General features: G+C 37.4%; 1 long non-coding RNA gene across 4 annotated transcripts in view; it reads left to right on the top strand.

Moving 5' to 3' along the window:
* LOC308567572 overlaps positions 1-21,975 on the top strand; it is a 55,342-nt gene that overhangs the window by 19,007 nt on the left and 14,360 nt on the right. The window contains exon 2 of one of the 4 annotated variants that reach the window (XR_014000339.1): positions 19,911-20,195. The exons of the other annotated variants lie outside the window; for them this stretch is intronic. This is a non-coding gene — a long non-coding RNA (uncharacterized lncRNA). The remainder of the gene's footprint in view (positions 1-19,910; positions 20,196-21,975) is intronic. 4 annotated transcript variants of the gene reach the window in all.

Raw genomic sequence — 21,975 nt, 5'->3', positions numbered from 1 at the left:
TTTTGGTAAAAACAAAATACATATGCATGTATGAGCTACAAAATATGAATTGTATATTTTAATTATTCTGTATGTTAAGTAAATGCTCTCATATTTGCATTTAAAACTGGCATTACACAATATAAAGATGAAAGGTGAAATTTGGGGTAGTAATTTAAATTTAAAATTTTTCTTTTCTTAGAAAAATATTAAATAGCAAATAAATAAATAAGTAAACCACCATTGCAAGTCAAAAGAGTGACTGAGAAAGAAAGGAAACGGCTTTATATTTTAATATTTTTTTAAAATTAAATTTATTGGGGTAACATGGGTTAATAAATACATAATTTTCAGGTGTACAAGGTGATAATTCAACATTTGTGTACTCTATTGTATTCTCCCCACCCAAAATCCAGTCTCCTATTACCATATATTTGACCCCGTTTATCCATTTCCCCTTCCCTCCCCCTCTTCCATTCTGTTAACCACATTCTGTTGTCCATATTTATGAGTTTGTTTTTCTTTGTTTCATTAGTTTGTTACTTTTTGTTTTATATTCCACGTATGAGTGAAATCATATAGTTTTTGCCCTTTTCTGTCTGGCTTATTTCACTTAGCATAATACTTTCAAGATATGTCCCTGTGTTTTTTAATGACACATTTTCCTGTTTTTGAACAAGGAGCCTGACACATTATATAGCTGACCCTGTATAAATTGATTATACATTTAAATTATATGCTTAAAAGCATATAACTTAAATTGTACACTTACCATATGACCAATAAAACAATTGTTGCGCTTTAATGTAGGATTACCAAGAGATACCCAGCCAGGTATCCCAGAACGCACATGTAGCTTCATGCACACCAAGCTATTTTATAGCAGTCTAGGTTGATGGTCGCTTGAGTTTGAACACATTCTCAGATCACTACCATTTTTACTCACCCCTCTATGTTTATGTTTTTGTCATTATTTTTTACTACTTCTGTGTATGTGTTTGTGTGTATCTCTTGATTTACTTTTGTTACTACACATGACCTCCCTATTTTGCCTTTTACCTTTGTACTAACTTTAACGGTGTTTGATCCACTGCTTTTATTATGTTTGCCTTTGTCAGTGGGAATATTTTTTCTTTGTGCTATTTTCTTAGTCATGTTTTTGATTTTCTTTTCTTCTTCTTAAAGAAGTTCCTTTAACATTTCTAGTAATACTGGTTTGGTGGTGATGAACTCCTTCAGCTATTTTTCTTTTCTGGGAATACTTTGCTTCTTGACTTTCCCAGGGACAAGCACTTTCAGTTCCTCTTGTTTGCTAAGACGTCAATTACTACTTACTTTATCATATGCTTTTCAGCTTTCAAGTTATGTTTGACAGTTCTCTCTGCTATTTTCTCTCCAGTTCTTCTTTTCTTTGAGGTTTTATATATTTAAAAATCCCTTTCCTGCCATTTTTTTGTGATGTTTTGAGAGGGAGAGGGGATAACTATGTTTTATCTGTTATTGGATATATATATTTAAAATTTGTATGTCATGGCAAAGACTTTATGTGTTTTTTTTTAAAGTTTATTTTATTTTCTACACACTTCTATCACAAAAGATTAAGTATTTTATCCTTTTATATAAGACAGTGCAACTTTAACAAGTGAATAGTGAACACACTGAGGGCAGGACAGGCCGCAGAGATAAGAGAATATGTAACAAGGACCCCTGTCCATAGGAGGAATAGTGGTTATAGTGTCCTCTCAGTGGAGATCTCTAGCCCTACTCACAGAGCACCATCAGGTAGCTGGTTGTAATTGGAATTGAGTCTATGGTAGGAGTATAGACTTAAGAGTCGCCAGCACCTGAAACTAATAATATCTGATCCCATCTGAACATCTGCTTATCTGAGGACCTGAACTGACCATGGGTGACTAAAATTACCCCAGCAACCCTTGGTGACCCCTCTGCCCATCCCCCTTGTTTTGTTTACTCCTAGTTAGCTTTTCAGACTCTTTCTGATGCCATCTGTTCCCAGAAGCCTGCTCTGGGAGTAGGTCAAGCTGACTTCTGACCGTCACACCAAGCTGACTTACTTAGCTGTTACTCCCCAATATTTTCATAATAACCATAATTCTCAAGTTATATTCTCTGTCACTGTATTTACCACATTATATTTTAATTATATGTTTAATTTTAGGGGTTAGCGTACATTTTCTGTAAAGTTTACAGTTAGTAAATATTTTAGGCTTTGCAGGTCAATAGGCAAATCAAGAATATTATGTAGGTGTCCTACTTTGCACACATCATGAGGAGGAAAGGTTGCATCCTACTTTGGGCTCATCATGAGAAGGCAGTATTGTTTAGAAAAGACAATAATGCTGGGAAAAATAAAAGGCAGCAGAAAGAGAGGAAGACCAAATATGAGATGAATTGACTCCATAAAAGAAGCCATAGGCATGAGGCTGCAGTAGCTGAGGAGTGTTGAGGACAGGGCCTGGTGGACTTTATTCATTCATAGAATCACCAGGAGTAGGAACTGACTCAATGGCATGTAACCACAACTTATATAATAAGAAAGAAAACAAATTTCAATTATTTTTTATTGACAAAATTAAAAATTTAATAACAATTGAGTACAATTTTTTGTAATACAGATAAACTCATCAGAAGAATGGAATTCTTTTGGAGAAGATAACAATTCTCTTAACTATGGTTCAAAGTTAGTGTGCCCATTCATCAAACTGACTGCCAAAGTTTACCTGTAAAAACATTCTTAGCTCACGAACCTTACAAAGACAGGCAGTGTAATTTGCTGACCTTTGATCTATTTGTTTAACTCTTTTGTCTCTACTATATTTTGCGATCTGGGATCTGTCCTGGGTCTTATTTATCTTTGAATTCCCAGGCAACACTCTACGTGGCACATTATAGGTGCTTAGTAACTTTTAAAAAGTTTTTGTCAAGCAATGAAGAGATTTGATTCTTGGTTATCTTATACTTTCATCTTAATGGCTAATACCTTGACTTCATATACTACCTTTCCTATAAGGATCTTCAGATCAGTTACCTCATATCTATTATCTAATATGTAATAAGAAAAGGATTGATGTTCTTATTCCCATTTTACTGATAAGAAAGTGACATAATAGTAGAGCCAAGACTAGAATTAAGGAATTCTGGTCCTCAGAGAGAGGGTTTTCAAAGGGTGACAGATCACATTCTCAGGTATATATGTCTCTTGTCCATTTCAAGAATTGTGAATTATCAGACAACTCAGAGGTGTAAGTAAACCATTATGGGTTGACATAGATAAGGAAATTACTATAGCACATGCGGGGGGGAAAACAATAAAAATTTGACTGAAACAAAATCCCTAGAAATAGTGTTCTCTACTGAGTTTTCAAGTGTGAGACACTACTTTCGAATAACATTTTTATGTATAGTGTTCAATATAGGTAATTTTTAAATGCAGTCTTAAAAGATGTATAGGTGATTATTGATCAAAACATAGTATAAGTTACTTTTATGTCTGTTGAATTTAGGAAAGGAGCAGGGTGTTTTCACTGAGGTAAACTCGTGTGTGTGTGTGGCCAATAATTTCCTAAGAGATTCCACCCTAGTCTTTGTTTTCCATAGGTCCATTATCATCCCATCAACATTATTATCAGCAACAGTATTTGAGCACTTTTAAGTTCTACTTTCTGGGAATAAAATAGACAGTAGACCTGAACCTTGATCTTGGGAAAGGGAATAAATATCTGCAGTATAGCAATGGATGGAGGCATTTAGTAAAGGCCCAATGACAGTGCAGACAGTACTTGCCAGAGGAGTACAGGGACGGGGGTTCCATGGAGTATGGATGTGTGTGGATCTGTTGGCAGGGAGTTGGTTGGAAAAGGCTTCCTGGAAGAGGTAGCCCTTAAACTACATCTTCAAGAAAGATAACAGAGAAGTGAGAAAATACTTATGGAAGGGTTTGAGTTAAATCATGAAGGTAGAAAGAATGTGACTGATGTGTTCAAGAAACAATAAATAGACCAGTTTATCTTGAGCAGGAATTCTAGGTGAGGAAATGACTAGATACAGTTGCAGTGTTATGAAGGATTATGAGGAGAAATGCCAGGTAAAGGAGCTTGAAAGTTTAATGTAGAAAATGGTGGGCTGTCAAAGGAATTTAAACAGGAATATGGGGATGGAATAGACAACAAGTGTTGTGGGCATGCCGAATCTCAACTATTCCTGGGCTGAAGCACGAAATACTGGATTATTTTTGTAACACAAAGTGTGGTGCATAAAAATGTTACATCCGTGTACTTGTTTTTCATTTTGCTTTATTTCCCTTAAAATTGGTTTTCAAAAAACTAAACATAAGTTTACCTCTAATGATTCAGAAGGAACTTGAATCATTTCAGTGCTTCAACTATGTTGACTAGTTTTGGATTAATTATTGTGGATGAGCTGAAGTACTAACTTTTAGAGAAAATTTGTGTGTTTGAAACCTTCTTTATAGTCTGTCATAGTGTTCAGAAATATTTAAAATTTGTGTATCCTGTCTACTGTTTTAAAATCATTACAACATAATAAAAATGCCAGGACTTAAAAATAAATTAGTTAATCTTTTTAAAATTGACTTTAGAGAGAGAGAGAAGAAGAGAGAGAGACATTGATTTGTTGTTCCACTTATTTATGCATTCATTGGTTGACTCTTGTATGTGCCTTGCCTTGGGATTGAACCCACAACCTTGGCCTATCGGGATGACTCTCTAACCAACTGAGCTACCTGGCCAGGGCCTGAAACTTTTAGTTTATTTTAACATGGATTTATTCTTCTGAGCAGAGTGTGAAATGAGTGTATGTGTAATTTGAAAATATACAGTACTCTGAATTTCATCAATAAAAAGGTATTACTCCAAGCTATTAAAAAATGAAGTTGTATATTTGGCTTTGTGTTAGCATACAGTAGGAGGCTGACCCATCTTCCGTTGTGTCCCAGCCACCTAATCTTTTGAGTGAACTGGGGGGCCATCTGGCTGCCACATGTGCAGCCAGCTCCATTCTCAACATGGGAAATGTAAAAAGAATCCTCACAGAAGCTCATTTGTAGAGTTTGACATCCTCCCGCTAGTCTGGATGAGTTCTCAGGATGCCAAGTCATTAAGCACACTTTCCAGTGTGGGAGGCTCTCGAACCTCCCCCATTATCTCCTGCTTGAATAAATGCAAATTGTTCCACAAGCCTAGGCAAATACTTTATTGTGTTATTCTCTGGAGTATTTTGACCTTTATGCTTGAATAATTCCTCCCCAAGACTATCTTGCCCTACCAGAAATCCACCCTTTTCAGAGTTTTGAGGCCTAAGTACAGACTAAAGGACATTTACTTGTTTCATCTCCTTAGAATGGTGGTGGGAGAGGGGAAGGACCTTCTCTCATGGCTTTATACCTGGGCAGGATCACACAGACTCCTCTCTCTTGCAGAGTGGAGAGGGGGAGAGTGGGATTAATTTGGTAGTATCTCAGCATTTCTCCTTCTATAGGCAAGTAAATGCTTTATACACTGTTTATTACCTCCTAGCATCCCTTTTGAATCATGTACTATATCTTAAGAGAGGGAAGGAAGAAAGACTGCACTGAGGAAGTTGGCAAAAGGCTCAGAAACTAGTTGCTTTTAGGAGGAGGCAACACCTGTAGTACTTACAACAGTTGCAGTCTCTTTCCTGTCCTCTCCTTGTATATGCTTTTCAAAACACTATACATCCAATGCCTTTTAGTGGTCAGAAGACTGTTCACCTCAAAGCTATGTGAACCAAAGGTATGTGACTATGTGTATCAAGTAATCAAAAAAGTTACTCCAATCTCAAATGGGCCTACTTACCACAATGACACCATAAACGTAGAAGACAAAGGTGATTAGGTATTTCAGCACAGTCTGGCCATTTGTTGTCTGGATACAAAAATTGCTGCCAATTTGAGCAAGCTCTTCATGAGATGTTCTGATTTTCCTCTCTCCTGGAATTTTCACAGTGGTTTTACCCACTGACCTCAACACCTTTTTGAACCTTCCCCATATTTTGTAAAACAATGAACTGTTTATGTGACAAATTGGAAATTTGTTGTATGGGAACTATAAATCAAGATACAATTATGAACAAAATTCCTCTCTTTAATATTAAAGTTTCACTTCTTTTACTTTAACACGGCTTTCCATTGCATTTATCTCCACCTACACACTTACTCTCATCTCTGCTTGTTCCTCTTACTGTATTCATTCAACACCTCACACGTGTTTACTGAGTGCTCAGTAAGTATGACACAGGCCAAGAGTTATGTGGTGGTTTTATATGCTTGTAAGGAAGAAAGAAGTAAACATAATAATACAAGGTAGTATTTGACTGGCGCCACAAGAGTGATACAAAGAAAGAACTTAAAGCACTTAGATGAGATTGAGAGAGAGAGAGATCAGTTTCTGCTGAGGATTCTCGGTAGGCTTCATGGAAGAAGCAGCATAGGAACTTGCCTTTAATGGATAGGATCTCAATAGAAGGACCTCTGAATGCTGGGAACAGTATAATTCAGGGTGGAAATATGGGAAAGTATGTGTCATATATAGGAAACTGGGTAGACTGGAATCTGATTTTAAAAGCATTGAGGTTGAGGCTAGACTAAGAAATTAAAACTTTATTCCAAAGGCATTGATTCTTGAATTTTTCAAACCTGTAGGAGTAGGATCAAAGTAGAAGTTAGGATGAGTAATCAGTCCAGGAAGATCAAGACGATGGATTTACCAGAGACTGGAAGACCTTTTAGAGGAGGCTACTGTAGTGATCTAAAACAAAGTGGCCAGTGCCCAAACTAGGGAGATAAAAATTAGAAGGGAGTGGGTGGGTGGGAAATGAATGGTCTGTCATGAATTGCAAAGGAAGAAAAACAGTTTCTGTTCTAACTAGATTGTCAGTTTTCTGAGAGCAAGGATTGTGTCTGCATCTTGTCTCTCCGGTACATTGCTTGGCACAGAGAAATGTTTTATGATGAATACTTTCATTTATTATCTACATCCACTTTCATATTGTCAGCTTTCTAGTAAATAAGTATATATATCTTCATAATATATTTCAACTAAGTATACATGTATATCTATACTCAACACAGCTAATTTTCCGTAAAAGCAGACTTCAAGGATACCAGGGCAGGTTTTCATTCACTGTAAGTCAACAAGAGAAGCAACAATGAAGAGTTGATTCTGGAAAAGAGGGAGGAGGTTTTGGTGAATTGCATTCAGTAAAAACTGAAAGAGCTTTTGAGAGTGAGCTCGAATATGCCCGAAGCACACGAGAGTCTAGTGTACTAAGGCAGATAGAATGTTTATTAGAAATACTACCACGACTGCAGGTTCACATTGTTCGTAAAAAGTCACGGTACACATTAACTGACGCTCATCTAGGACACTGAACAGGGCTTTGACTGCAATGTGAGAATTCAGTGTGCTCTGCTCTATCTCTGACATGAACTTTGAAAGAGCAAAAAAGGCTTCATTCCTTGCGCAGCTCACTGTACTCTATGATGCCCTAGTATTGCTCAGGAAAGAATCTAACTGTATGGAAATGATTTTAAGACTCTATTTTGAATTGAAAATAGTTTACCAAGCCTTCTACCCCGAAATCAGTAAGGGTTATTGCAGTTTTTCTCTCTTTCTTTCTGTTTTGCAATGCTGAGTGTATGGCTTGCTACCTGAGTTAAAAGGGGGAATGCTAATATATTACTACTTAACTACTTTAGATTAGCTGTTAGAGAGATAAGGGTGATGAATGGTTCTTAGCACCAAATGGTGAAATTGACCCAGTTTTAAGCTACCAGATAGAACAGGCAGGTTTATCAACTACTCCCTAAAATAAATATTTGGAAGTCTATGACAAATAAGTATAACTGATTCTATCCAAACCTTAGAATAAGAATTCCATTATAAGTTGCAATAAACATCAAAAGATGTGTCCTTCTTTTGAAAACTCTCATTTGAGGAAAATAGAACATATTTCTATTTTAAGAGGAAGTGATTTTTTAACATGTCCAAGCTATGTGGGCACTGGTGGACTTTGGAAAATATTTAAAATATCCAGCGATTGAGATTTGCTTAACAGGGCTCATTCTGACCCTGAGACTTGGAGTAATTCATTCATATTGAAAAGCCTTGCTATTTTTTCTTAAACCATATATAGTGAACTTTATATATGATGGTGAACTTTAACTATACTATGATTTAATTTAGTATAGCAGAAGTTTAAAACAAAATATTTTACTGCTGAAATCGTATGACTAATAATATCCTAAATTTAAAAATCGTTGGTTTTATATAAGGCAGGTGAATGGGCATGAAGGGTGAAGAATAAAATATTTGAATAGTGTAGTTTCAAAATTAAAATGGTGTTGTTTTGCCTTTCCTTTTTTTACCTTTTCCACAAAGGTAATCATTGCATTGTATTTTATACAAATTATTCAAAGTAGACCAGGGGCAAGAAGGAAAAGTTCATTATTGTGAAGAGAGAGAGAGACCATTTGTTGGTGGCATGATCTGATAGAGTTAATGGATTAGTAGGACATTGTAACCAAGCAGCATAAACAAACCAAACTTAGAATAAATCTAATAATAGAGACATCTCCCAATAAGCATTTTCATCTAGACAAGGCAATTAAAATATAATTTTTAAAATCCTGTGATGATTAATAATTTTATGAAAAATGGCATTTTCCCTTTTAATAAGAGATGTTAGTCATGTGAAGGTAGAAAAACAAAGTCACTGGATTTGGTTAAGCCTTAAAATTAACTTTTTGGGATGTTTCAACTGAGAGAGAGAAGGAGAGAGAGAGGGAGGGAGGGAGAGGCAAGTGATAGAAAAAGTGTTGTTTTTTTCTTTTCATTTTTCTTCAGTAGCAGACATTTGCCATTGAACTCAGATAGAAAATGGAGATGCCGGTTTACTTTCTCTGTCAATGTGAGACATAATGCAATAGCAGACAAACTAGTTGTAACTGGGTTTGTGGCAGGTCTTCAGTTCACGAAGAGCACAAGCCTGAACAAGCCAACACGAGTCACTTCAGGAGGTTGTATCATAAGAATATTACCATAAGGATTTCTGGGTGAATGGCCTATGTGGACTCTAAGATGTTCTTATAAATGATCTGATACTGTGTGCTAGACATTTCCTAAAAGTTTTCTGTATAACTGTAAGTAATGCATAATCTAGTTTCCTCAGGGCACCAGCTTGTACATTTTATTATGAAATGTCAAAAATCCATTTTGTAGCAAAGAGAGAGCAATAAAATACATCTTCAGAGAGGCAATGTAAATTTTTCAGAGTGAGAAAGTAACTCAACTTAACTATGTTGCTAAATGAGAAACTTTTTCTGTTGAGGATGTTGAAACATTGATGCTGATGGGAAGGAGAAAGGAAGAGGCTAACAGCATGGTTGTCTGTTGAGTTTTGTAGCTCAGCGAATGAGTTCCTGGTTTATTCTATGTCCCTGAGCAGGCCTCACACTAATCTCTCTTTGTCTTTGTTTCCTCAACTATAAAAAGGGGATAATGACACCAACCTGTCTCAGAGGGGTGTGGTGAGAATTAATTAAGGCCCGTAAAGGGACTCAAAGGCCAAAGATGAAAGACACCATACTAAGTACAAAGTCTCATCCTTAGCCCTGAAGTGAATGGACTATAAAAACTCATTTATTGATAGAAAAATTCTAAAACATCAAATAAGAATGCACTTTCCTGATTTATGTGACTTAAATTTATGAATTGCTTCATAAATGTTTTATTTGGTACTCTATATTTAATTTTTCAACCTAGGCTAATGAAGAATTTAAGAGAATCCTAGTTTGAAAATAGAAAATATAGCCATTTAGAATAAAAAGTATATATTTAATTTACTTTTTAGTTCACCTCGGTATTTCATCAATAAGCTAATCAGGTATTTGTTTCCAAAGAATGACTGAGTCTAGAAACGCTTCTTGGGGGTACACGAAAGAACAAAACATTTAATTTGCTGCCAACATTTAGCATCAAGGTAATACAATTCAGTTTAGAATAAACGTTATTAAATTCTACACAAGTCAGGTCACTTAACCAAGGGTAGTATGTTTCTCTAAATGCCTGAATTTAGGAGCCAACAGAACGAGTATGTAAAAATAGCAATTTCATTTTCAGATATGACTCCTATTGCACCCCTTCCCCTATGACATACTGAGTTTCTTGGATTTCAAATGACTAATATGAAAACAAAACAAAAAAACCATTGTGATGAATCAGTCACCTCTATGCTCTGTAATAAGGAAAAATATTTGTCACCTACTTTTGGCTGAAACTAAACAGGATCTTGGTTTCATTAAATTTCAACAGCTATTGCTGAATAAACGAACAATTTTACTCTTTGAAATATTACTAAGTTTATCAGTAGTTTGTAAATGATTACATCTAGAGTCAGTATGATTCTTGAGATATTATTTCCTAATTAAATAATTGCCCTTAGTGGGATGAAATCTTGGATGACATAAATTAGCAATGAAACTATCATATCTCAGATTTCTACCTTGCTTAGGCTTTTCAAAATGTACTAGTTTTTAGTGACAGTCTTTCCTTAGGTCAGTTCATGGGAACAATTCATTACTGATGTTTATTTTGCCTTGGGTTGGGCTCTAAAACGACTCTACAATAACATAACTTAGGAGGTTGTTATTTTAGAATTATTATATCCTACACTGGTTGTGGTCAAGAAAAATACAGACTGGAAAACAAGAAGCAATACATCTTTAAAACATTGACTACTGCTATTTTTAAAGAGAGAGAGAGAAAGAGAGAGATTTAGTTTCACTCTAGTTAGAATTTCATTAATGGTCCACTTCATATTTTTTTGTTAAAAACTCATTTATCTTTTACCCCAAATTTTGAATGTAAACATTAACTGTCAGGGTTGATAGCTATGCAATTAACCAGCTTACTTTTGGTTAGAAGATGAATGATTCACTGCTTTTTTGTGTCTGAGGAGCAGGCCGCGCACTGTATTGAAAATGGCTCCGCTCCAGAGGGCGAACCTTACGGGTGTCACTGCCCAGCCCGCTCAGAAAAAACAAAAGTTGTACAGACTGGGCATGAAATTGTGAGGCCATCTTATAACTTGATTTTCTTTCCAATGTTGTAAGAATGGTTCTCCTTTTTCACATTGTTAAATTTTAGGAGGCTTTAGAAGGTATTTTCCAAGTTATTTCGGTTTAGTTATTCTTCTTGCATCTCAGCCTTACAAGGGCTCTGCCATAAACAAACACGATCGTGTCGCTTTCCTCCCCAACTCATTCACTCTGCAGCCACAGCTCTCTGTTCAGTGAAACAAAATATTCTCCTTTCCCTGGGGTCTGCTTTACGTACTATCTCTTTTAGTTGACAGAAATAAACTCTTTTCATCTTCAGTGACTGAATCAGCAATCACTTTGCAGGTTCCTCTGTCCCAAGACTGTCTAAAAATATTTCCCTATTTCTGTTAAATATTACATAAGAGTAAAAGCAATTCTTTTCATTCTTTTTGATGCACATGTGTTATATTTTATTATATCAGACAACAGATGAGTATGCTTTATTAGAAAATCATCTAAAGTTTTGTAAGGAAAGAGTAAAGCATTCCATTTAATACAATTCTGCAAATTATTCAGAATGTTTTACCTGGAGAAAAGGCGAGATGAGTAAAAGCTGTCTGTCCTCAAGGAACTTGTGATTTCCTAGGATAGCTAATGCAGCTAAAACTCAGATTTCTTCACGTTTCATCAACCTATGGGATACGGACCAGGTCACATTAAATGTAAAAACACATGTTGCGTTGGTATTTCCTCCCCCTCTTCATGAATTGCGTCTTGCCCCTCATTTGTTAAGCATCAATTATACCTTAATTTTAAAAGAAGAAAAAATGTAAATAAAAATAGAAAAAAATAACCACCCTGGCTGGGTAGCTCAGTTGGTTGGAGTGTCACCCCCATACACAAGGCTGCGGGTTTGATCCCTGGTCAGGGCACATACAATAAACAAACAGTGAATGCATAAATAAATCAAACAACAATTTGATCTCGCTCTTTCTCAAAGTTTAAAAAAAGGAAAAAGAAAAAAATTACCAAAATGTAGGTTGTCAAGGAATGAAGTTTTCAATGAATAAAATGTATAGAATATGGAAAATATTGAAAATATCAGCATTCGGTTGTTCAAGAATAATTCCAGGCCAAGGCATTCACTGGATTCTGACTTGCCATGGGACATTAGGTTACTAAGTCAATAAGCATTTGTTCATACATATTCAAGACCTTGCCCAGGCATCCAGGACTCAAAAATGAAAAACCTGTGATCCTTACTCTTAATGAATTCAGTCTAGTGGAAGAGGTGAACACAGGGAGAAATGAACTGGATACACAGAAATAAGCACTGTGGTAGAAGCTGGAAGCATCAGAGAAAGCGTGACAGAGGAGGTAAGCTCTGGGCAGTCTTGAATACAGAATGGGAATTTGCTATATGCAGAAGAGGAAGAAAGGGCATTTCAGGCAAAGAGAATAAAATGTGCAAAGGCATAGAGTTTTGAAAAGATATGTGAGAAGTTCATTGTGGTTTGGAGCTTAGGATTGTGGTGGGGAGTAGAAGGAAATGAAATTGGAAGAGTATATTAGGGTTACATCATGAAGCACTGTACTCAGACAAAAGAACTTGGCCTTTATAGGGCAGCTAGTGGGAAATAGGGAGAAATTATTAAAGGGGGGGAGAGAGAGAGAGAAAGAGAGACGGGCATAATCATATTTATTTGATAAGAAGATAATCATGGCAGGAGGGTAGAAATGGATTATAGAGGAGAATGATGGGCTGAGGGACCAGCTAGGGCACTGTGTCGTTAGTCTTGGATAGAAATCATAAGAGGCTGAGTTGAATCAGGCAGTAGAAATGGGGAAATGGGGAAGAATGGCCATATTTTGGATATATTTTTGAAAGAAAATGGATAGGATTTGGGTATGGATGGTTAAGAAGAGGAGGGACTCCAGAATAAATCTCTTACTGGGGAGATTAGAGGATATTGACTCTATTAAATGTGCTGGGAAAGGCAGATAAGGATTATTTCAGGTTTTTTTAAATGTATTAGGTTGACGTGCCTGTGGAAAAACCAAGTTGATAAGCATTTGAAAAAGCTGATTTGGAAGTTGATATGTTAGAACTGGAGGTACAGACTTGAGAACCATAAGCATATAAATCGATTCTACAATGTGGATGAAATCATATATCTAATAGTGTAGAAAGAAAGGCCACCAAAGATGAAACTGGAAAACATGGGCATTAATGACAATGTCCAGCATTCACTTTTAACCCATGCCTCTGTGAAAATATAAATATTTCAGCTTACCTCTAATCATGGAAATTCAGATATTTTTCCTTAAAGACTGATACAGCCCCCTCTTCCTAAACTCTTCCGACTTCTATTTCTTTTAAGAATTTCTAATTGAAGCAGTGGTCTGAAGAAGGAACCGTTGAAGAAGACCGAGGGCCTCTTAGAGAAGTAGAAGGAAAACCAGGAGTAAATAATGTCTTAGAAGACAAGTTCATGTTGGCTTCACCTCCTACTGCGAACCCTGAACAAGTCATATAAATTGAATGTGGACACTGTCTTTCCCCTTGGAACTGGGTAGAGTGGGTGACTTGGGTACCTATGTCCAACAGAGCCACAGAGGTTTGAGTCTTCCCCTCCCTTGACTTCCCCAGCATACTTGGAAGTGTGCATATAGTTTTTATTCCTTCTTGGGGACAGGGAGACTCAACCCCACCTCTTGTTATCTTTCTCTTGAAAGCAGCTGAGGTCAGAGTAGAAGGAATCCAGGGAGGAATCTGGGGGTGTGTAGGGAGAGAGTGGTTACACGCCAGTAGTTAAAGTATGTTTGCTTTCCATTTTGAGTGACCGAGAGACTGCTCAGGGCACAGTTCCAATGTTTGCCGACCACCCAATGCCCTCTATCAGTTTGGTGGTTCCTTGACCCTTTCCCCTCCCTACTAGAGAAGAGTGAGCAGAGACTAAAGCATCATTTAGGAGACTTGTTTCAATCCTACCTTTTGCCACTCAGACTGTAAATATTCATGACCAGGTAGGACAGTAGGAGACTCCACCCCCGGCCCATCTGCCTTTGCTTACTGTCTGGGCAAGAACTTCACTAGTGGGTCCTGGGTGTTCTTCTTATAATCCCTAATTCAGTCCTAAGATCCTTTTCTTTCCCTTCCAGAAAGCCATGTTGGTCAATATTCCATTCTTGTTTCCAAAATCTGTCAAATTAGCTTGCCATAGCTTTGTGGGTGCTGGCAAAAAATATGAGACTCCTATGTCAGAGAAAAAGGACTTTGTTCTCATAACACATCAAGCATCGTGTCATTCATGCTCCCATGAGTCTCATGGAAGTGATGTGCAATAGCTCACATGAGTGCTACACATGTAACTGAGTACCCCGGAGTTCAGGAAACCCCAATTATGAGGGGCTGCAAGCAAGCCTGTCCAACCTTTGCCCCAGTGGGAAACATTATCTTAATTATACTGTGCAGCAAACAAACCTGCCCTCTGCTCCCAAGAGATACTCTTCTGTCTCTCAAGGTTGTTCTCTATACAAACATCCTTTAAAACATTATCCAGAAAACAAGTCAGTGCCTCTGCCTGCGCGACGTGCAGAAATGCGAGAGACCCATGGAGAACTGTTTCCCAAGAAGTAGGTTCTGTGTGTTCTTTCTTCCTCTGATAAACCATCTTGTTTTGTGTTTCTTATTTCTTCCTCTTTGTTTCCTTTTAAGATACAGTTTAATCTACTAAAATTGTTTTTTAAAAATAGGTATCCTCTAATGAAAAAATTCAGCAGAAATAAAAATCTATCTTTAAATCTATGAAAATAAAATTCAGGCCCAAACTGTTATGGCAGCAAGAAGTTAAAAGAGAATACTCAGAAAAAGGAAAACTTAGGCTGTATTTTTAAAGTATTAATTTTAGTAACCTTAACAAAAAATAAAAATCAAGAATGATATTTCTGGTAAGATTTCACGCACTGGTTATGAGATAAGCTTGATCACAATTATTCACTGAGTAAAAGCAATTTCTATAATCACAACAATTTTTTAAAATCTGTTTTTGCTTAGTTAGAAATTTCATTTTAAATTAGAAAATTTAAACATTTAAAAACTGACATGAGTGAATCTAGCATAAATAATGTGATCATTAAATAGTAAAAAAATAAATTTCTGTAAAATAATATGAATGAAGTAGTTTCGTTTGATGGTCTAACACATACACATACAGTTTGTTTAATGCCCATTATTTTTACTATAAATTTTAGAAGATTGCGGTCAAACTGTACAAACTGCCGTAAGTCTGGATGACTACAGTGCACTGTGGGCAGCATTATTGCTGTTCCCTTCGTTCTTCTTTTCCTCTGTTTTCTGGTTAATAAGAGTTTTGTGCTTACCCTCCTCCTTGAAGTGAGGCGTAGCCACGTGGGAGCTTTGGCCTGTAAATTGCGTGTCACTTTCAGGAGGAAGCGTTTATTACCAGTGTTATGGAAACATGGGCTGAGTGGGAGGTGCTATAATACCAAAACAGCCTAGAAAGTGGACCAGCACACAAAGAAAGCGAGCCTCAGAGGACTTCACGTGAGCAAGAATGAAGCTTGACTTAATTCCGTTAATTCTATTTGGGGTTTTGCTTTTTTTCTTCTTTTTTTTTAACCAAAGCTCCACTTTATAATGATGCTACTGCACCTTTTAATTTGTCATACTTTATGCCATGGATCTCAGATCTCCTTGTAGGATCTAGTCTCCTCAGGGGCTGTGGATATTAGCTCTATCCGTGTGCTCTTGTGTTCTGAATGAACTAGTGCACCTTGGGTATAAGCTCAAAATGTTTGTGAGAAAGATGTCTCTTAGTATGTATTTACATGGAAAAGTTTTTTTTTCCTTGAAGCAGATGGAAAATCTATACATCAGGCAGTTGTGGTGGCTTGAAAGCTGCATTGAAAGGCACTGATAGTAATACATAGTAACTTACAGATCACTTGTGAGATTTATTTCATTTCTGCCCTGAGAAGTTCTGAGCAGCCTGACTTTTAGGGTGTAATATGCCTTATGTCTTTTTTCCCCCCCAAGGTGCTCTTCTTTGATGGGGATATAGTTTCAAGAAAGCTATTTTATTTAAATAAACTTAAATGAATTTGAAATGACGTGTTATAATGTTTTTGGTCCTTTTGTCCCATTGTATTTAAAATAAAATGTTTATGAATGGGAATACTAAATGAAAATTCATTAATTCTTTCACCTAATATTTATCAAGTGCCTATTTTCTACTGAAAACTGTGCTAAGGCCCTGGCCAGGTAGCTCCTTTGGTTGGGACATCACCCTGACATACCAAGGTTGTGAGTTTGATCATGGTGAGGGCCATACAAGAATCAAATGATGAGTGCTTGAGTAAGTGGAACGACAAATCAGCTTCTCTCTCTCTCTCTGTCTCTCTCTCTCAAATCAGTTACACACACACACACACACAAACTGTGCCAAGCACTCGGAATATAATAGAGAATAAAACCAGACACAGTTCCAGTTTTCAGGCAGCCAGACATAAATCATCATCGTCATCATAGTGAATATATAATTATAAACTGAGACTGTAGTCTGAGAGAGTTACCCAGTTCTGTGAGGACATATAATGAAGAGAGCTAACCTAGACTGTAGGTAAGAAATGGTTTTCCTGATTTCCACAGTACGAATGAGTCCGCTAGGCAAACGGAAGATGAAGAAGAGGCTTGGAAGCAGGTTCTGGGCTGGGGGAACAGTGCAGGCAGAGGCCCTCGGAGAGCCAGGCGCCGTCCAAGAAGCGGGAACGCAGGAGTGAGGGAAGAGCGCACCGGGCACATAGCGTTCTAGGGCCTTTTTAATGGAGATTGGTCTTTATCTTAAGAGTAATTAAGAAGTCATTGAAATATCTTAAACCTGAGGCTAACGGGACTAGATTAAGTTTTTGAAAAGGGCGTTCTGTTGGCAGCATGAAAATGTCCTGGGAGGGGCCCGGGCTGCGTGGTCGAGGAGACCAGTTAAGGGACTGTCGTGGTGGGCCAGGGAAGAAGCGGAGGTGGTAGGACTAGTGCCGTGGCAGCCACCGGTGGTGGACTGCTAGGGGCACACTGCAGATTCAGTTTCTAGCACTTCATGAAGTATCCTGGGTGAGGGAACGAACAGTGGCTCTCAAGGAAGACTCCCAGTTCCCTGACTTGCATTACTGAATGGATGGTGATCATTTTCATTGAGGTTACAGTGGAAAAGAAACTGGTGTGAACGGGGTGTATGTAGGAAAGGATCATGAATTCAGCCTGAGATTTGTAGGTTTGAAATGCCTTTGAGTTATTCAAGGGAAATGTTAAGTAAACATTTGAGAATATATATTTGGAGTTCAGATGAGAGATCAAAGACTTGAGATAGAATTTTAAAAAATGTATTTGAAGATAATTCATTAAGATTAAGTTCAACTGCAAATGAGAGAAAATCCAAAATATCAAGAGCTTAAGAAGATTTTTCCCACATAAAAGTTTAGAACAGTGCTGTCCAACAGAAATACAATGTGAGCCATATATGTAATTAAAAAATTTTAATTAGCCATGTTAAAAAAGGAAAAGAAACAGTTGAAATTAATTATAATAATGTACTTTACTTTACCCAATATATACAGAGTGTATATACACAAAGTGTATGACTGGACATGTAATCAATATAAAGTTATTAATGAGCTGTTTTACTTCTTTTCTCACACTGTCTTCAAAACCTGATGTGTAATTTATACATGCTGAGCACAGCTCAGCCTGGACTAGCCATATTTCAAATGTTCAATAGCTACGTATGGTTGAGAGGCACTATGCGGAACAGCACAAGTCTAAAGGCGGGAGGCCTGGGGCTGACGGAGCATTTTGAAGTATCAGAGACCCGGGCTTCTTCCGTGTGGCCTCCACTTACAAGGTCACTTCTTAGTCTAGAGTGGCTGATGCAGCTCCGTCGATCACGGCTGCCTTCCCGTTAGCAGAGAGGAAGACAGGGAAAGAGAAAGCTATGGTTTTTCCCTTTCAAGGCTACTTCCTGGAAATGTATCTACCGCCTTTATCTGCATCCTCTTGGTCAGGATTTGGCCATATGACTTGAAGACCAGACAGTTAACTGTAGGGAGGTGGGGAAATGTAGCTTTTAGTTCAGGTGGCTGTGTGACTAGATATAAGTCAGGAGTTCTATTGCTGCAGAACCCACGGGGTACAAATCACCCGTGACCCATAACAGATAAGGTTTTTTGCTTCCCTTTTCCTATACTACAGTTGTACGGGAACAGGGTAACTAAAATAGAAACACCCATTTGGGAAAGGAGGGAACGGGTGGTGCCCAGATCCCAATATGCAGAAAGAGGGAGGGCTGTCTTCCCTGAGAGTAGAGTAAGCTTCTGAGTTAGCCCACGTTCTCTCCTCCCACCCCATCCCTTGTCCCCTGCCCCCTGCCCCCTGCCCCCTGCCCCCTGCCCCCTGCCCCCTGCCCCCTGCCCCCTGCCCTCTATTGGAAGCCCTGATTCTGCTCCCTTGGAAAAGGTCCCCTGCCGATCACCCTCTGGAGCCCCATCACTGCCCTCTGGAGAGTCTTCCTTGTTTGTTATCCTCCACGGCCGCAATGAGGTAGGCGTTGGAGAGCATATTCGTTACTTTCGGCTGGTTCAGAATTAGATGTCCAGTGTGCTTTAGCAGTTGAATAATCACAGCCTTTTGCAGGCTAGACTTGTGGGAATTTTTTTGGTAAAAAAAAAAATTCTCAACAATTTAGTAGACTTCTAATCAGTTTGCTACTGGTCAGCTTCATAGGCCAGTAACCACAACCAAAATACTACTTGTCTAGACATAATTTTTTGCATGAAGATTCTGGTTTCTGTTGGTATAGTTCAGCTCATTCCCATCGCTCAGCTTAACGGTGGCTATGAAATCAACTAAAGCAATGGGCCAGCTGGAGAAGGCAAAATCTTAAATCCAGCTCTTTAAGCATCCTTGGTATAATATGGGGCATATATACTGTTAAGATTGTAGTTTCTAAAATACTGCTTAAAACTGCTTTGGTTGGGGGATAGAAGTCGTGGCTTTTGAAATCTGGGGAGGCCCTAATTCATTAGATGTCCAGTTCCCTTTGATTGCAGGTTGCAGGCAGAGCAGGCCTCTCGGCAGACCTGCAGCCCTCTCCACCTTTGCTGCAGGTATGGCCAGCGCTAGCTCAAGCCCGTAGGAATCTGATGCGGTCAACAAGTACCAGTACTCTGATTTTTTCTAATCATTTCCCAAGTACTACATTCTTAGTTTGTGAGTGGTCTGCCTTCCAAGTTATCATAGGTAACAGTTTTATTAAATGTTTTCTTTAAGACATAAGAAGAGTTGCTACCTTTCTAGCTCTTAGGAAAGAATTCCGACCTCTTTCATTGAGCCAGTGTCACATATTTTAGGGTCTGTATGTGAAACAGCCCATTTTGTACACAGAATTTTGTATTAGATTGGACTCTGAGTGGCAGAAAATCTCAAATAATAGTGGGCTAAAAATAGTTTTTTCTTTGTTGTAAACGTCCTGAAGTAGTTAGTACAAGGCTGGTTTGGCACTCCGCAGCGTGGGGGATCCAAGGTCCTTCTATCTTGTTCCGTGGTGAGTGCGCCTCTGTTCCCAAGGTTACCTCACAGGCCAAGCTGGCTACTGTCAAAGAATGAGAAATAGGTTGGCGGTGGCGATTGTCTGCGTTGTGCCCTTTGTCACACTGTGCCTGTCTTAAAACAGAAATATTTATTAATTGCTTGTTGATCTGAAATTCCATTGTGATAATTCTAACCTCTGAGTTTTGTTTTGCTTTTTTTTTTTTTCTACAGAATAGCTGTACTTTTCTCAAGCATAACCTTGAAATTTTCAAAATAAAGTGAACTTTTGTGTATCCGTGAAGGACTGGATTACAAAAGCAAGTGAACCATAATAATGATGGCAAAACTGGAGTTTGGCAACCTGCTACTTTTCTCTGTAGTGACATTTGTAATTCCCTACATACTGATATTTTTGCTAATGTAATACCATTATTTTATTATTTTAAAAAAATTGAAGTCTGAGTCATTTGTGATTGGAGATCAAGATCAATGACCCAATTCAATTTATACAGAAAGGTAACTCTACTTTTTTTCTTTTTTTTGGAAATCAATTAGTCTGATGGTATTTATTTATTTACTTCTTGTATATTTTATTTTATTTGTTCCACCACCATAGATCTCCACTATACCCCCATCCCCTGCAATCACCGTACTGTTTTATGTGTCCATGAGTTCTTTCTCTCTCTTTTTTTTTTCCCTTTTTTTCTCAATCCTTCTACTTTAGACAGGTATGAATTTATGTGAGTCTCAGTGAGCAACCATAGTGTGGTATTGCAAAGTGTCTGTTGTGAAATTAATATTCACACCAGTTTAAAGATTTTTCTAGACAGGTGGAATATAAAAATAAATAGTTTTAAAAGTGATGTAGCTAACTCTGCTTCAGAGTGTTCATTTATAGATGATAAAATAGAAGAAAATGAAAATGAACTTTAATTCTTTTAAAATATTAATAAAACAAAACAATCATTATCAATCAAAACATTGTAGTCCCTGAAAAAAAGTTGTCCCAAAGTTCATCTCAAAGTTATCAAATAATAAATATACTTAATTGAAAATGAAGGCCAGAGGAAATTATTTGGAGTTATTACATGAAATTATTTCTCAGCAGTCCTCCACCTAATATATAGTCAGAATACTTTTTTAGCAGGTGGAAGAAATTGCACAAAATTTTGCTCAAGGATTAATCATGACAAAATTGATGACTTTGCTTTTATACTGCATTTAATTAAAAGTGTATTGTTTCATTTCCAGCTTTTTATGGTTAATTCAATTATTTTAATTCGAACAGTGCTTAATACATTTTTGAATATTTTAAGTAATTTCATTTATGGATAATTTTTATCAGAATGGTAATAAGTGGTTAACATTTATATTTTTATTTGATGTTTTACAATATATTTATAAACTTTTATATTTTAAATGTATTAAAGGTTTTGTTTCACTGATTTTTAAATTTTGATACCGGTATTTTAGCATTACATGACATAAACAGTGGATTACCAGTGGTATTTTCACTTTGTTCCAGAACAGAAATCATTAAACCATAACAGAGAAAGCATAGTTTTTGTTGGGCCTGACAGTATTACAAGGATATAAAGCTATTTCAAAGAAACCAAACTATGCAGAGCATGTTTTCAACCTTTGGCATACCTGAGAGCTATAAGTGATGTCCTTTGAGCTATCTCATTGTTTCGCGTACTCACAAATGTAAACCTACTCTTGCCCCACCCTGTATATATTTTTCCATTTAGAGACATTCAAGACATTAGTTGCTTTCTCTTCCATTACCGTAGAGACCTACACAGTGCTATTGGAAAGCAACCTCAGATGGTATTTCAGTAATTCCTCTGAGGTCTTTTCATCACGGCCTTAACGGCCACGGAAAAGGTGTTTGATCTGGAGAAAGTGCTCAGGGGAGGGCACACCTGCCTCAGGGCTCCCCTGGTCCTCACTGAAGTGGCCTCCTTTATTGTCTTACCAAAGACCCCTCCACAGCAAGGAAGGGGGAAGGAAATGAAGGCCACGAAGGTGTCCTGTTTCTCAAGGCGCTCATTCCCAGGGTTTAGCCTTTTAACATGACACGCCCATTCTGCTCATTAAAGTTTTCAGGTGAACCAATCCTAGCAGTCATTTCAAAACTGTATCCTTGGCCCTGGGGGCCTTGCCTTGTATGTGTATGTGTATGTGTATATATAATATGTATATGTATATGTATATGTGTATGTGTATGTGTATATGTATATGTATATGTATGTGTATGTGTATATGTATATGTATATGTATATGTGTGTGTATA

Source organism: Miniopterus schreibersii (genome assembly GCF_964146895.1).
Source record: "Miniopterus schreibersii genome assembly, chromosome: 1".
In the NCBI taxonomy this organism is placed as follows: Eukaryota; Metazoa; Chordata; class Mammalia; order Chiroptera; family Miniopteridae; genus Miniopterus; species Miniopterus schreibersii.
The sequence above is the reverse complement of the archived record's forward strand: the minus strand, read 5'-3'. Positions and strand labels throughout refer to the sequence as shown.